At 49.1% G+C, this 15,899-nt stretch overlaps 2 pseudogenes; both read left to right on the top strand.

Annotated features, from left to right (window-relative positions):
- The first annotated feature begins 5,433 nt into the window (after positions 1–5,433).
- On the top strand, positions 5,434–5,552 carry LOC143932262 (5S ribosomal RNA; annotated as a pseudogene).
- A 2,577-nt stretch (positions 5,553–8,129) lies between these two features.
- LOC143932027 (5S ribosomal RNA) lies at positions 8,130–8,248 on the top strand (annotated as a pseudogene).
- Positions 8,249–15,899: the final 7,651 nt, after the last annotated feature.

Below are 15,899 nucleotides of genomic sequence, written 5' to 3'. Positions count from 1 at the left end.
CGTGACATTTACCACTGCCGGGACTGGGGGGACTAGGATTCGGGGGCTCCCTCTCCGACCTGTCTACCCACCAACCCAAGTAGGACAGCACTTTAAACCCAGTGTACATCTGGTAAGCGCTATAGCATAATTGTGCTGTTTTAGTATACCCTTCCTGTACTGTTGAGTGCGGACAACCACTCTACTAACCCCTCCTCTAAGACCAAGGGAGTCTCCATTCTGATCTCTAGCAGGCTCCCCTGGGTTCTCCAGGATTCTCTGGTGGACCCTGGGGGCCGATATCTTTTTCTTAGGGGCCACATTGGAGAGCGCCTTTTTACATTTGCCACTGTGTACGCTCCCAGTGATCACCAAGACACGTTCCTCAGAACTACCCTGCACAGATTATGTGACTTTCGGGAGGGCCAGTTGATATTAGGTGGGGACTTTAATGTCCCCTTTCGCCATTGGTTGACACTTCTGCCTCTTGCTCCTCGCTCCTCATTTCCTCTAGAAAGCGGACTACTAAGTGTTTACTGAATGACCAATTAGTTGATGTCTGGCGTCTGCAACACTCTGGGGAAAGGGACTACTCTTTTTGCTCTTCCCCTCACAAATCATACTTGAGGATAGACTTCTTCTTGATTCCACATGACCAACTGCACTTGGTGAGCTCTTCCTCCATCGGCCATATTACTTGGTCCGACCACGCTCCTGTAGCCCTTACCTACACCCTCTCTAGGAACCCCTCACCTAGGTCTCTATTCTGGCACCTTAATGAGAGCCTCCTCCAGATACCAGAAGTTTTAGCAGATGTAACCAGGGAATTGGACCTTTATTTCCAAGAAAACTAAACGCAGGACTGTGACCCGGGGATAATTTGGGAGGCTCACAAGTCAGTACTCCGCAGGGTACTTATCAGGCACGGGGCGCGCATCAAACGAACACGGAAGGAACAGCTTGCTAATCTGTTTCGTGAACTTGCCTCTGTGGAAGCGAAACATAAACATGCCCCCTCACGGACCTTAGAGATTGAATTCGGGACACTCCGTACCCATATTGCTGACCTACTCCATTATAAAGCGAAAGCGGCACTCCAGTTTTGTCGTAAACTGACGTAGGAGTCAGGGGACAAATGCGGAAAAATCTTAGCCAGGTCGGTAAAGGAGTTGAAATCTGGCTCTTACATACCACAGTTGATAGATGAGAATGGCCAGAGGGCCTCTACCCCAACCCAAATAGCCGAAGTCTTTGAAAAATGTTACTCTGATCTCTACAACCTGCCCGATTCAGGGTCTGGACAGGACAATATAGACAGATATGTAACTGGTTCTGGTCTACCAACCCTCTCATCGGAATGTAGTTAGTGACAAGGGGTGGGGGGAAGTTCAACATAAACGTACGCGCGATGTCCGGTGGAATGTAAGTACCTAAGTACTTAAGGGCTGTATGGGTCCATTTAAATCGAAAATTGGACTGCAAGTCTATTAACGTTTGCGGGGGGACTGCAACCCCCATGGCCTTTGATTTCACAAAGTATCCCGTATATCTGGAATTCCCGAAGGAGATTTGGCAAGGAAACTCTGGGATTCGTCAGCGAGAACAGCATGTCATCCACGTAGGCAGATATCTTGCACTCAATAGTACCCATTTGGAGTTCCGTTATGTCTGAGTTTTGTCGAATTGTGGAGAGAAAGGGTTCCAATGACATTCCTGATGTCAAGGGGAGATGAGAGAACCCCATTCGCTTTGACTTGAGCTGAAGGGCGTGAGTATATCTTACTTATCAATGCCAGCATCCGTTCACTCAGACCTATATGGCGAAGGACCGAGAACATTAATGTCCATTTGACCCGATCAAAAGCCTTCTCAGCATCAGTACTCATGAAAAGACAAGGGGTCCCAGATGACTTTGCTTTATGGATCAGGGCAAGCACCTTAATGGTGTTGTCCCTATCTTCCCTGGTGGGAATAAAACCTAACTGGTCAATATGTATAAGGGACTGCAAGTGATGTGCCAATCACGTGGCGAGGATTTTAGAGAATAGTTTTAGGACCGAATTTAGGAGGGAAATGGGTCTGTAGCTCCCACATAGGCCCTCCTTAGGTATCAACGCGATGTGGGCTCTAAGGGTATCCTCAGGAAAATCCCCATTCGAGCTCAGAGTATTAAATAAATTCACCAAGCGCGGGCCGAGAATAGGGAGGAAGGTCTTAAAGTATTGTGCGGTATATCCGTCAGGGCCCGGAGCCTTACCCACCTTCGGAGGTCCCACGGCTGTCTGGACTTCTTCCAGTGTGATCGGGTCCTCCAAGTACTCCCGTGATTCCGATGAGAGGGTTGGTAGACCAGAACCAGTTACATATCTGTCTATATTGTCCTGTCCAGACCCTGAATCGGGCAGGTTGTAGAGATCAGAGTAACATTTTTCAAAGACTTCGGCTATTTGGGTTGGGGTAGAGGCCCTCTGGCCATTCTCATCTATCAACTGTGGTATGTAAGAGCCAGATTTCAACTCCTTTACCGACCTGGCTAAGATTTTTCCGCATTTGTCCCCTGACTCCTACGTCAGTTTACGACAAAACTGGAGTGCCGCTTTCGCTTTATAATGGAGTAGGTCAGCAATATGGGTACCGAGTGTCCCCAATTCAATCTCTAAGGTCCGTAAGGGGGTATGTTTATGTTTCGCTTCCACAGAGGCAAGTTCACGAAACAGATTAGCAAGCTGTTCCTTCCGTGTTCGTTTGATGCGCGCCCTGTGCCTGATAAGTACCCTGCGGAGTACTGACTTGTGAGCCTCCCAAATTATCCCCGGGTCACAGTCCTGCGTTTAGTTTTCTTGGAAATAAAGGTCCAATTCCCTGGTCACATCTGCTAAAACTTCCGGTATCTGGAGGAGGCTCTCATTAAGGTGCCAGAATAGAGACCTAGGTGAGGGGTTCCTAGAGAGGGTGTAGGTAAGGGCTACAGGAGCGTGGTCGGACCAAGTAATATGGCCGATGGAGGAAGAGCTCACCAAGTGCAGTTGGTCATGTGGAATCAAGAAGAAGTCTATCCTCAAGTATGATTTGTGAGGGGAAGAGCAAAAAGAGCAGTCCCTTTCCCCAGAGTGTTGCAGACGCCAGACATCAACTAATTGGTCATTCAGTAAACACTTAGTAATCCGCTTTCTAGAGGAAATGAGGAGCGAGGAGCAAGAGGCAGAAGTGTCAACCGATGGCGAAAGGGGACATTAACGTCCCCACCTAATATCAACTGGCCCTCCCGAAAGTCACATAATCTGTGCAGGGTAGTTCTGAGGAACGTGTCTTGGTGATCATTGGGAGCGTACACAGTGGCAAATGTAAAAAGGCGCTCTCCAATGTGGCCCCTAAGAAAAAGATATCGGCCCCCAGGGTCCACCAGAGAATCCTGGAGAACCCAGGGGAGCCTGCTAGAGATCAGAATGGAGACTCCCTTGGTCTTAGAGGAGGGGTTAGTAGAGTGGTAGACCTTAGGGAAGGATCTCGACCATAGAAAGGGGAGGGTAGTATTTTTAAAATGTGTTTCTTGTATAAAGGCCACATCAGTACAGGAAGTCTTCAGTTCTCACAGGAGGATCCACCGTTTTTCAGGGGAGTTCAGTCCCTTAACGTTTAGAGAGGTGACCTTGACTGAGTCTGCCATCGCTCCTCGGGGAGGGGGACGTCAGAGAAAAGCAAAGAAAGTTGAACCAAGGTAGGTTTTGGGTAGGTAATGCATGGCGGGAACTAAGGGGGAGAAAGGAAGGGCAAATGGAAGGAAAGGTAAAGGGAAAAAGAGGCCGGGCACCTCAACCCCAGGGGGAGAGGGAAATTAAGGGTTGTTCGCACTCAACAGTACAGGAAGGGTATACTAAAACAGCACAATTATGCTATAGCGCTTACCAGATGTACACTGGGTTTAAAGCGCTGTCCTACTTGGGTTGGTGGGTAGACAGGTCGGAGAGGGAGCCCCCGAATCCTAGTCCCCCCAGTCCCGGCAGTGGTAAATGTCACGTCTGATACCGGTATGCAAGTAAAAGACAATCAGTAACATCATAGAACCAAAAAACAATAGTATAACCAAAACAGAGGTAGAGCATATAACTGTCAGCACTGAGGGGTCTCCTCGGCTCGCCCTAAACGTAGGCATGCACGAGGGAGCCTGTCACAACAGAAAAGGCATCACAGAATGGGATCCACCACCCCCCGTCCCATACCCCTAAAGTACATGCAGTCCCCGAACAAATGCATTTCTCCCTTTGGCAGATTGTCCTCTCCTTACCCCCTCTCCCCCGTCCACGCCCCAGGGGGAAAAGGGGCAGGGAAAGGGGGAGTGGAAGGGGGGAAAGGGGGAGGGAAAGGAGGGAAGGGAGGGGGGAAACAGGGGAGAGGGGACAAACATGCGGAAATGTCAAGTCCTTTAGCGCACTCCCACCAGCAAACACCCAGACCCCATAAATTTCAACTCCTCCCCTCCATGGTCACCACATCAAGATGAAAGAGGAGCAGCCCTGGTCGGTGCATAGAAAATCTGTCAGGCAAGGGGCTGGGGCCACCATCCCTCCATCCAACGGGAGACTTTACCCGAGCAGCAGTCCTGGGGCCCGCCAATTAGTGTCTCTCCTGCATCGCCATCGGGGGCTGTGTAGAGCATCCAGAGGGAGGCTGGGACTGCCCAAACAGTAAGGGGTAAATCCTCCAGGGGGGTCCAGAGTCACCCTGGAGGGAAGCAGTGTCTCGTACCAATAGGCTCAATAAATAAGTCATCCAGGGTCCCCGAAAGCTGCAGAAGGCAATGTCGGGTCAGCGTACGCCGCAATTTTGTGGTGTGGTGTGCCGAGGGTTTGGATATGCCAGTAATATTCGGGTCATTCCGAACGTGACACATAAGTGGTTCCAGTGTCAGAATAAAAATGAGGGGAGACAGAGGGCACCCCTGCCTCGTCCCATTAGTTATGGGGAAAGAGTCCGAGCACCACTCGTTCACTCGTACCGCTGCCGGCGGCGTGGAGTAAAGCGGGTTGAGAGTGCCTGAAGAGATTGCCTATCGCCACATCACTCTGAAAGCACCCAATCTCGTCTGATCTTGGAGGCTAAGACGAGTCGGGCCTGGTTAGTACCTGTAGGCTTCTTTTTATGTTGTTGGCGTTGATTCGTTTTTTTTTTTTTGCTTGTTTCCCAAGGTGACCATCTTGGCATTTGTCAAGAGGGTTGAGAGTGCCCAAAGAGATCGCTTACAGCAGCATCACCCTGAAAGAGCCCTATCTCTTCTCTTCTCTGAGGCTAAGAAGGGTTGGGCCTAGTTAGTACCTGGATGGGAGATGGCGTTGGAATACCAGGTGCCGTATTCTTCTTTTTATGTTGTTGACATTGACCTGTTTTTTTTTCACTTGTTTCCCAAGGTGACCATCTTGGCGTTTGTCAAGAGGGTTGAGAGTGCCCGAAGAGATCACCTATGGCCCCATCACCCTGAAAGCACCCAATCTCGTCTGATCTTGGATGCTAAACAGTGTCGGGCCTGGTTAGTACCTGGATGGGAGACCGCCTGGGAATACCAGGTGCCATAGGCTTTTTTTTTAATTTTTTTTATTTAGTAGTATGCGACATACAATGCAAAGGCAACTTCACAGAATGTGTGATACAAATAGTTACAAACAAACGATCATATTGCATGGATATCAGAGCCAATGGTAAGAAGTTCGAGGAGAATAGCACGTGTACAGCTTTGCGGTCATATGAAGATGAGATTAAAGCTCCATCTCGTTGGGATCCTCTACCACTTAAAATATTATTGATACTAGCCCTGCTACCCTCGAAGAGTTTAGATATCCATAGATAGGGGAAGAGTATTGTGTAGTAGTCAAATGGGGTCGGAACAAATACATTTTCTTTTCCTTTTTTGAGTTAAGAAGGGAAATAGTAGAACTGAAAGGAGGGAGAAGGGGAAAGAGAAGATTGGGGAAGGAAATTGCAGAAAAGGAAAATAAGGGGTAAGGGGGTGTCGTGGGTAGAGTGGATAAGGTGGGACCCCACCCCTCCCAGGGAGCAAGAGACGCCCTCGGCTCACCAGCTCATCAGCTGTCCAACGTTTGGAACAGCGATTTCCAACGATCACCATGAGCTTACTATGTCTCGCGGAGGTATTCTTCCGAAAAGCGAAACTGGGTCCAGTAGAACCATCTGTTCCCATGCTCCTCCGTTTTATCCCTCATTGTGGCAGTCAGGTCTTCCATTCGTTCAATATCATTTACCCTTGCGAACCACTGGGTCACCATTGGAGCAGATTGCTCTTTCCACTGACTTGGGATGCAGGCCCTAGCTGCATTGAGGAGATGTTTAAGTAAGGACTTATGATAACGCTTTCTCGACATAGGAGTTAGATTGAGAAGAACTGCTGCGGGATCATTGGCTAAGGAAATGTCTGTGAACTTGTGGATGAGTCTCAGGACAGGCTGCCAGAATGTTTGTAATTTAGGGCATTCCCCAAAAATGTGGAGAATGGTGCCAGCCTGTTGCTCACAGTGACAGCAGCGGTCAGATTGACCTGGGAATATTTTGGCCAACACCACCGGTGTACGATACCAGCGTGTGATCAGCTTATATGAGATCTCCTGATATTTACTGCAGAGTGACGACTTATGGGCGAAAAAGAGTATTCTGTCCTTCTGTGGTTTGGAGAATGTAGTTTGTAAGTCCCTTTTCCATTTAGCTAGGAAGGGTGGATCCGTGGAGGATTGTGCGTCTGTCAGGATTTGGTAGGTCTGGAACAAGTATAGGATCCGCGGGAGGGCCGTCATTTTGAATGCATTACAGCGCCCGAACCAGGTCAGTGTTAAAGCATGCCAGTTTCCCAAATCAGATTTCAGTCTATTCAGGAGAGGGACAAAATTAAGCGGGGACAATTGCGCCAAATCCGCTGCGATGTCAACACCCAGGTAACGTATAGATTTTTCAGCTCAGTAGAATGGAAAAGCGGAGCGTAGCCTCTTGGCCTCACCATCCGGGACCGATATATTCAATACAGCCGACAGTGCAATTGATTTTATAGTTTGATAGGCTGCCGTATCGCCGGAGAGCCGCGAGTATATTGGGATGCGAAATGTGTAGATTGGAGACGAAAAAAATTAGATCGTCAGCGTACGCCGCAATTTTGTGGTGTGCCGAGGGTTTGGATATGCCAGTAATATTCGGGTCATTCCGAACGTGACACATAAGTGGTTCCAGTGTCAGAATAAAAATTAGGGGAGACAAAGGGCACCCCTGCCTCGTCCCATTAGTGATGGGGAAAGAGTCCGAGCACTCTGAAAGCACCCAATCTCGTCTGATCTTGGAGGCTAAGAAGAGTCAGGCCTGGTTAGTACCTGGATGGGAGACCACCTGGGAATACCAGTTATTGTAGGCTTCTTTTTATGTTGTTGGCGTTGATTTTTTTTTTCGCTTGTTTCCCAAGGTGACCATCTTGGCATTTGTCAAGAGGGTTGAGAGTGCCCAAAGAGTTAGCTTACAGCAGCATCACCCTGAAAGAGCCCTATCTCTTCTCATCTCTGAGGCTAAGAAGGGTTGGGCCTAGTTAGTCCCTGGATGGGAGATGGCTTTGGAATACCAGGTGCCGTAGTCTTCTTTTTATGTTGTTGACATTGTCCTGTTTTTTTTCCGCTTGTTTCCCAAGGTGACTATCTTGGCATTTGTCAAGAGGGTTGAGAGTGCCCAAAGAGATTGCCTATGGGTACATAAGCCTGAAAGCGCCCGATCTCCTCTGATCTCAGAGGCTAAACAGGGTCGGACCTTGCTAGTACCTGGATTGGAGACCACCTGGGAATACTAGGTGCTGAAGGCTTCTTTTTATGTTGTTGGAGTTGACTTGTTTTTTTTTGTTTCCCAAGGTGACCATATTGGCGTTAGTCAAGGTTGAGAGTGCCTGAAGAAATCTCCTACGGCCACACCACCCTGAAAGAGCCCAATCTCATCTCATCTCAGAGGCTAAGCAGGGTTGGGACCAGTTTAGTACCTGGATGGGAGACCGCCTGGGATTTCCAGATGCCGTAGGCTTCTTTTTATGTTGTTGCCGTTGACCTATTTTTTTCCGCTTGTTTCCAAGGTGACCATCTTGGTGTTTGTCAAGAGAGTTGAGAGTGCCTGAAGATATTGGCTACGGCCACATCACCCTGAATCTGTTCCATCTCGTCTGATCTTGGAGGCTAAGCAGGGTTGGGCCTGGTTAATGCCTGGATGGGAAACCGCCTGGGAATACCAGGTGTCGTAGGCTTCTTTTTTTTTCAAATATAATTTTTTCTCCAAATAGGGGAAGACGGTCCCCCGAGTACATAATGCAACAGAGAAATACAGAGCAAAAAGCAGCTGAACAATACTTGATACAGGTATATTCGCAACTGTGAGTCTGCCTTCCATCAATCACAATGATTCGAGGCACGGATAAAGTACTGTACCAAGATCCAAGGTCACACAAACCCCAGGTCCCTCCGGCATAATCCATCCAGAGGGGGGTGTGGGGCCGTCATTCCCAATTTTCCACTCTTTCCAAAAGAGAGAGGGGGTGGAGGGGGTGAGAGATAGGGGAGGAAGGCAGAAAAGAGAAGGGTTGAAAGATCAGAAAAGGAGAAGAGGGGACGAGACACGATGGCAGCCACTGTCTAAGGGGCCAGTCAAGGAAAGCTCAGAGCACTAAGACGATAGCAGGCGACATCCTTCCAGCGAGAACATAAAGGTATTCCAGATGTCCCAGGTTTGTTTAAAAAATTCTTGTTTACCTTGTGATGTGAGGATCAAGTCCTCCATTTTTTTTTAATGTCCTCTATTTTCCTAAGCCAGTGAGTAATGAAAGGGGGGGAAAATTTTTTCCAATAGAGAGGGATGCAGGATTTCGCCGCATTTATCAAATGCCGTAAAATTTATTTTTTTGTACTTCTTAATGGGAATCTGTGAATGGTGCAAGAGAAAGAATGCAGCCTCTTCCTGGATGGAGAAGTCTGTGAATTTTTGTGTTATGCATCGGATCTCTGTCCAGAAGTCCACCAAGCTGGGGCAGGACCAAAAAATGTGCAGCAACGTGCCCTCTTCTTCTCCACACCTCCAGCATATGTTCGAGGAAGAGGGGAAACATTTCTGCAGCTTTGATGGTGTCAAATACCACCTGGTGAGAAGTTTAAAATTCGTCTCCTGTATCTTCGTGCACAGCGACATTTTGAGAGCCAAAGTGATAATGCGTTGTCTCTGTGCTGGGGAAAATGAGCAATTAAGGTCCTTTTCCCAGTTGGACAAGTGTGGGTAATCTGTTTGAGAGAGAATGTGGGCCAAAGGGCCTTTGCTCCTGCATAGAGTCTCAAACTCCGTCTGAGGGCGGGCGAACGTTTGAGGATTGGGGATGGAATGGAGAAAATGATGTCGTTGCGCCGCTCTCCAAAAAGGCAGTTGGAAAAGCCCTGTCGGATCTGTTTTTTTTATTAACAGCACAAGTTTATTGAACAACTCAGTTATAACAAGATATTACAGTAGGTACAAACATTAGCCTCTTCATAGGTGACGGACAGTAATACATCTTACATTAAGGAAAATTCCTGACAATGATAGTATAGACTCCAATATAGCTCACTCCACACACGTATGCAGATTTTCCACCCACCTATCCCATATTTTGTGGTATTTGGCTGGACACCCACGATTTCTATACACCAGTTTAATCAAGGGTAGCTTACTATTAATGCCCATTACCCATTCCCGCATAGTAGGCATGGTTGGACGCATCCAGTATTTAGCCACAAGCTTTCGTGCGGTAAACAGCGTAGAGTGCAAAAATGTAGCCAAGTATTGATCAACAGAGGTAGCAGGAAATATACTAAGTAGGCAACTCTTAGGGTCAAGTTGAAGGGGTGAACCCATGTGGTCATGTAGAAACCTGACAATCTGCCCCCAATACTCCTGGACCAATGGGCATTGCCAGAGAAGATGGTAGAAAGTACCAGACGTACAAGAGCAACGGGGACACTTCGGGTTATAGTCAGGATGATACTTAGCTATCCGGATAGGGGTGAGATAGGACCTGTGTATCACATAGTACTGCGTTAGTCGGTCAGGTAGGCTAAGCGAAGCCTGTTGAACGTTCTCAAGGGCATCCTCCCATTCCTCCCCATCAAAAGGACCTATGTTCTCTTCCCATCTCAACCTGGCCCATTCAGTGGTTTGCGCCACCAAGCGGGCCCGGAGTAGGCCGTATAGAGTCGAGATCAATTTAGCCGGTTCGTCTCCCATAATTACATCTGTCAAAGCCAGCGACTGTACATTCGGGAAGTCCTGAGCAAATTGCGCACGAAGCACGTGTCGCAATTGCAAGTAGCGAAAGTGCATATGAGGGGGTATGTTAAATACCACTTGTAGGGAGGGAAAATCCCTTACGCCCATAGGAGTCACCACCTGATACAGAAAAAGTATCCCTCTAGAAGCCCACAAGTCTACATCTGGTAAGCCAGACAACTCACGAAGCAGGGGGTTGCGCCATAGCGGTGTATGTGAGTGGTAATAGTCAGCTCCCAGTAATCTAAGGGCTAGTTTCCAAATACTCCGGTGGTGTGGCAGGATCCGGGACCGGGCATCCCTAACCCCACCACCCCGAAAAATCATCTGAAGGGGAGTATCAACAAGGGATTCAGCCCTCCCGCCCACCAAGGCCTGATATCTGTGACTATCCGCTCTATGGAGGTGATAAAAATGGGAAATCTGGGCTGCTATGTAGTATGTGTGGAAATCAGGGAGAGCCAGTCCCCCCATAGAGGTCGGGTTTTTAAGTGTGTTCCATGCCAACTTATGTCTAGATGGGCCCCAGATAAAGGTGTTTAAGACACCGTCTAATGTTTTAAAGAACGCCACAGGGACCATGAGAGGGGAATGCCAAAGTACATAAAGGAGTTTCGGCAGGAGGATCATTTTAGTAATATTGATCCGTCCCATAACCCCAATGGGGAGACGGGACCATGCCTTAGTCTTCTCCCGCACATACAGAAGCAGTGGTTCAAGATTAAGATGAATATACTCCCCAGGTTCCCTTGTAACCTGCACTCCCAAATACTGAATGGAGGATACCCTGGAGAGCGGGAGAGAAGCTGCATCCCGGTCCGGGGAGAACAAGTCAATGGGTAGAACCTGCGACTTGGTCCAATTAATACGCAGACCGGAATGACCACCAAACTCCTCTATGACCCCCAGGGCAGCCTCCAACGACCGACCCGAGTCCTCTAAATACAGTAAAGTATCATCCGCATAAATACTTACCGATTCCACCAGAGAACCGCGTCGGAGGCCTACTGCAGCCGGGTGTGCCCGAAGTGCAGCAGCCAACGGTTCTGCCGCCAAAGCATATAACATAGGAGACAACCCTGACGTGTGCCACGGCCCAGCTGAAAGGGGTCCGACACCCATCCGTTAACCGCTACTCTAGCCATTGGGCGATAGTATAGGAGAGTAATCCATTTAACAAAATTGGGGCCAAACCCAAATTTACCCAAGCATTCCCAAAGATTATTCCACTCAATGGAATCAAACGCCTTAGCGGCATCCAGTGACACCACCACCCTCGAGCCTACTCTGTCATGCTCAGCCTGGATATTCATATATAACCGGCGGATATTAATGGCCGTGTTTTTCCCAGGCATAAATCCCATTTGATCCGGGTGAACAAGTGATAGGATGACTCCACTCAGACGGGTGGCAAGTACTTTAGCCAAAATTTTAATATCTGCTTGGAGCAGCGAGATGGGGCTATAGGAATCCGGGGAGTGGGGATCCTTTCCTGGCTTGGGTATCACTATAATAACTGCCTGCCGTAGAGTATCAGGTAGGGACCCGGAGTCAAATATGTGTATATAATCTCAACAATTCTGGCACTAGTGTCTCAGAGTAGTGGGCATAGAAATCCAGGGGAATACCATCCAGTCCAGGGGCCTTAGCCGTTGCAAGGGATGCCACCGCTAGCCTAATCTCATCTGCCGATATCGGGGCCTCAAGAGACTCAACCTGAGCCTCAGACAGGTGGGGAAGAGAGATATCTCGGAGGTACGCCCCCGTCTCAGTCCTCGGCCTATGTACCTGCGACTCATAAAGGGCAGCATAGTAAGCACGAAACATGGTGGCCACTGTTGGCGGATCAGTCACCTCCTCACCCCCATTGTCAGTCAACGAAACCACCACCGGGGGCTTGGAGTCCCGATGCGCCAAGTAGGCCAGCAACTTTCCCGCCCTCTCTCCTTGTTCAAACACCCGTTGCTTAACAAAAAACAACTTTTGCTTAGCCTGTTCAATGTGGAGGTGATCTACTAGCCTTGTGTGGTGTCGTAATACCTGGGCCTTAGCAGGTGTGGGGTCAGTAGTGAAGTCAGTGGTCACCGAGTCCAGCTCCCGTAGGGCATTAGATAGCAAAGTCTTGGAGGTACGCTTCAAACGGTTAATCCGGTGTGTTAAAGGGGAGCGTACGTGCAGTTTAAAAGTCTCCCAGGTACAGTCAACCGGAGCCGTCCCCTGATTAGTAGTAAAGAAAAACCCCCATTCATCCCCTAAGTCTTCGCTGTCACTCAAGGCGGTTAACCAGAAGGGGTGAAGCCGCCATGGTTTCGGTCCAGTAGGTCGGGTCAAGGAAAAAGTTGCCCAGCAAGGAGCGTGGTCTGACAATGATCTAGCATAATAGCCCGTGTCTACTAGCCTGGGTAACAACTGGGCGGACACAGCAATATAATCTATACGTGGCATGGTGGAGTGAGTTGCAGAGAAACAGGAGTAAACACGTTTAGCCTGATATTTAAATCGCCACAGATCTGTAAGAGAGAATTCCTGAAACGTGCGACCTAGACCAGTATCTCCCGGAAAATGATCCCCTCGAGTAGAGCTCATTCTATCCACCCCCGGATTCAAAACCATATTAAAATCACCCAGCCAAATTGCTGGGACATTAGGGTGTTGAGCCATAAAAGATAATCCCTCTGTAATTAGTCTATGATCGTAAGGCGGGGGTACATAATAGGCGAGAATAATGTACTGTTCTCCGTGCAATAAGCAGTGTATAAATATATATCTGCCCTGCGGGTCTATCTGCAAAGAAACCAAGGAAAACTGTGCCGTTTTAGATATCAATACAGACACCCCGCGAGAATAGGACGTATGGGTGGCGTGGTAGGCCCATCCAATCCACGGGCGACGCAAAGCTAATTGCAATCTCCCAGTTACATGCGTCTCCACCAGGACTGTGATATCCGCTCTATAAGTTTTGAGACACCCAAACACTGCCGCCCTCTTAATTTTATCCCGAATCCCCTGACATTCCACGTCAGCAACTTCAGGGTACCCATGGCGTGGTCTCAGCCAATATCACAAGGAGGAAAATAGTATCCAAACCACCCGTCAAAGCAGTATCCATTCCCATATTCATCAGAGTATACATGAAAAAGAGACATTTGTCTGTTCCATAACCAAATAAAGCTTGTGCCATAAACTAAGCATAAAACATAACATACTATAACATAATAACTACAACCCATTCCCACCCTCCCTGCTCTCAGCCACCCCAACTTGGCTGGAGCTCCCTTCCCAAAACAAACCATAGAACACTAGGCAATGTCAATAACAATAAGTCACGGGGGTGGACTTTGCCAGATATGGACCCAGTGACAAGACCAAGTCTTCTCCAATCATAACCCGGCTTGTAGGCCGGAGCCGGACCATGCGTCCATTTCCCACCCCACTCCCATTGGTGCGGTGCCCAGTTCAGCAGCGGGACATAACAGTCCAGTAAAGGGCATGTATCAGGAGAAAGTCAAAGTTCTGCAGTCCCATGCAGCAAGTCCAGATGACCCGCGTCCCCCCCACCCCCCCAGGGAAAGGGCCCAATAGAGCCCGCCAAGCGGGTCCCCCAAACTAAGAGGGAGGGGGAAGGGGTATTGTGTAACGAACCAGGGGGATGCCCGCAGAGCGTGGCCATAGGCAGCAGTACATGTTCAGTCAACAAGAGCAACGCCCTTCCATGTTAGAGAGGGGGAACAGAAGCATCAATTCAGGGACTGAGGATAATGAACCACGCATAGGCAGTCCAACAGCGATCTGCTTGCACACGGGCAAATAGAAAGGGGGGAGCAGATAGAGTACTCACAAATCTTCCAACGATTTTAGTCTCGAGGTGGCCGATTTCGAGCCGCGTCTCTCTGGTCCAACCAGGAAACCGCCATCTCAGGATCTTCAAAAAAGTAGGCCCTATCTTCCCCCACTACGCGGAGTCTGGCCGGGTACAACATGGCGTACTTGAGGCGCCTCTTGACTTCCACGAATCGGGAACGACGTTTTTGAACTTCTGCGGAGAAGTCAGGAAACACTGAGATATGTCCGTTCTGAAACGGGATGTTGCCTTTTTCACGAGTAAGGCGAAGGATGGCATCCCTATCCCGGTAATTTAGCAGCTTAGCAATGCACGTGCGTGGAGGTGCCCCCTCCGGCGGCGGGCAGGCAGGCATTCTGTGGGCCCTTTCAATAATAAATGAGGTAGAAAACGCCTCCCTACTGTAGGCCCTAATCAGGAGAGATTCCAAAAATGTCGCCGGGTCAGCCCCCTCGGAGCCCTCTGGCAGGCCGATAAAGCGGAGGTTAGATCTACGGGCCCTATTCTCAAGGTCGTCCTGTTTCTGGGCCAGCTGCTGGAGCTGCCTTTGCACATCCTCCTGGGCATGCTGCAGAGGGAACAGGACATCTTCGGCCTGACTGATCCGGGTTTCAGTTTCCTTCACTTTGTCACGCAGTTTAGCCATGTCCTGTCGGATAAGTGAGACATCCACCTTAACCTCCTCAAGCTTAGTTGTCAGTGTGGTCTGGCAGGTAGAAATCGCCTCAAGCACCTTCGCCGTGTCAGAGGTAGCAGGTTCTGCAGCCGGAGTGGACTGTTCGCCATGTTGGCCCTCATGGTCCCGCCGGAACTTTTCAAGAGATGCCGCCGCTGCAGACTGCTTCTTCGTCGGAGACATCGTCCCAATGTATGCACGAGAAAGTAGCGGGTATTACACCGGTAAGATCGTAGGTAAAATAGTCAGTGGGCACCCAGGATCACTACAGGAGATCGCGGTAGGAGCGGAGCTCAGGTCACAAGCGTCCTACTCCATTGCTGTCCAGGCCACGCCCCCCCCCACATGGCGCTTCTTAGCGGAATTCGGGAGTGAGCTTAGAAAGTTTGTTTCGATTCCAGTCCAATACACGCCCCAGATGGGAGGCCAGGTAGTAGCGTCGCAAGTCAGGAAGAACCAACCCTCCCTGTTGTTTAGACAATGTCAGCCGTGACCGCTTAAGTCTGGGATTTTTGTGGGCCCAGTTAAATTGAGTGAGCAAGGATTGAGCTTGCTTAAAAAACGGGGCTGGAATCTGGATCGGGAGAGCTTGGAAAAGATAAGTAAATTTAGGGAGTATGTTCATTTTAATGAGATTGCATCTCCTGAACCAGGAATGGAGGCCAGAATGCCACCCGTGAAGCAAACTGCGGATCTTAGTGACAAGGGGTGGGGGGAAGTTCAACATAAACGTACGCGCGATGTCCGGTGGAATGTAAGTACCTAAGTACTTAAGGGCTGTATGGGTCCATTTAAATCGAAAATTGGACTGCAAGTCTATTAACGTTTGCGGGGGGACTGTAACCCCCCATGGCCTTTGATTTCAAGAAGTATCCCGTATATCTGGAATTCCCGAAGGAGATTTGGCAAGGAAACTCTGGGATTCGTCAGCGAGAACAGCATGTCATCCGCGTAGGCAGATATCTTGCACTCAATAGTACCCGTTTGGAGTCCCGTTATGTCTGAGTTTTGTCGAATTGTGGAGAGAAAGGGTTCCAATGACAGTGCGAATAATAGGGGCGACAGGGGGCAACCCTGTCTGGTCCCATTCCC

This window comes from Lithobates pipiens, unplaced genomic scaffold (assembly GCF_037356315.1).
Source record: "Lithobates pipiens isolate NorthernLeopardFrog02 unplaced genomic scaffold, aLitPip1_a1.2 Scaffold_25, whole genome shotgun sequence".
In the NCBI taxonomy this organism is placed as follows: domain Eukaryota; kingdom Metazoa; phylum Chordata; class Amphibia; order Anura; family Ranidae; genus Lithobates; species Lithobates pipiens.
Note: the sequence above shows the minus strand (reverse complement) of the source record. Positions and strands in the feature narration are given on the sequence as shown.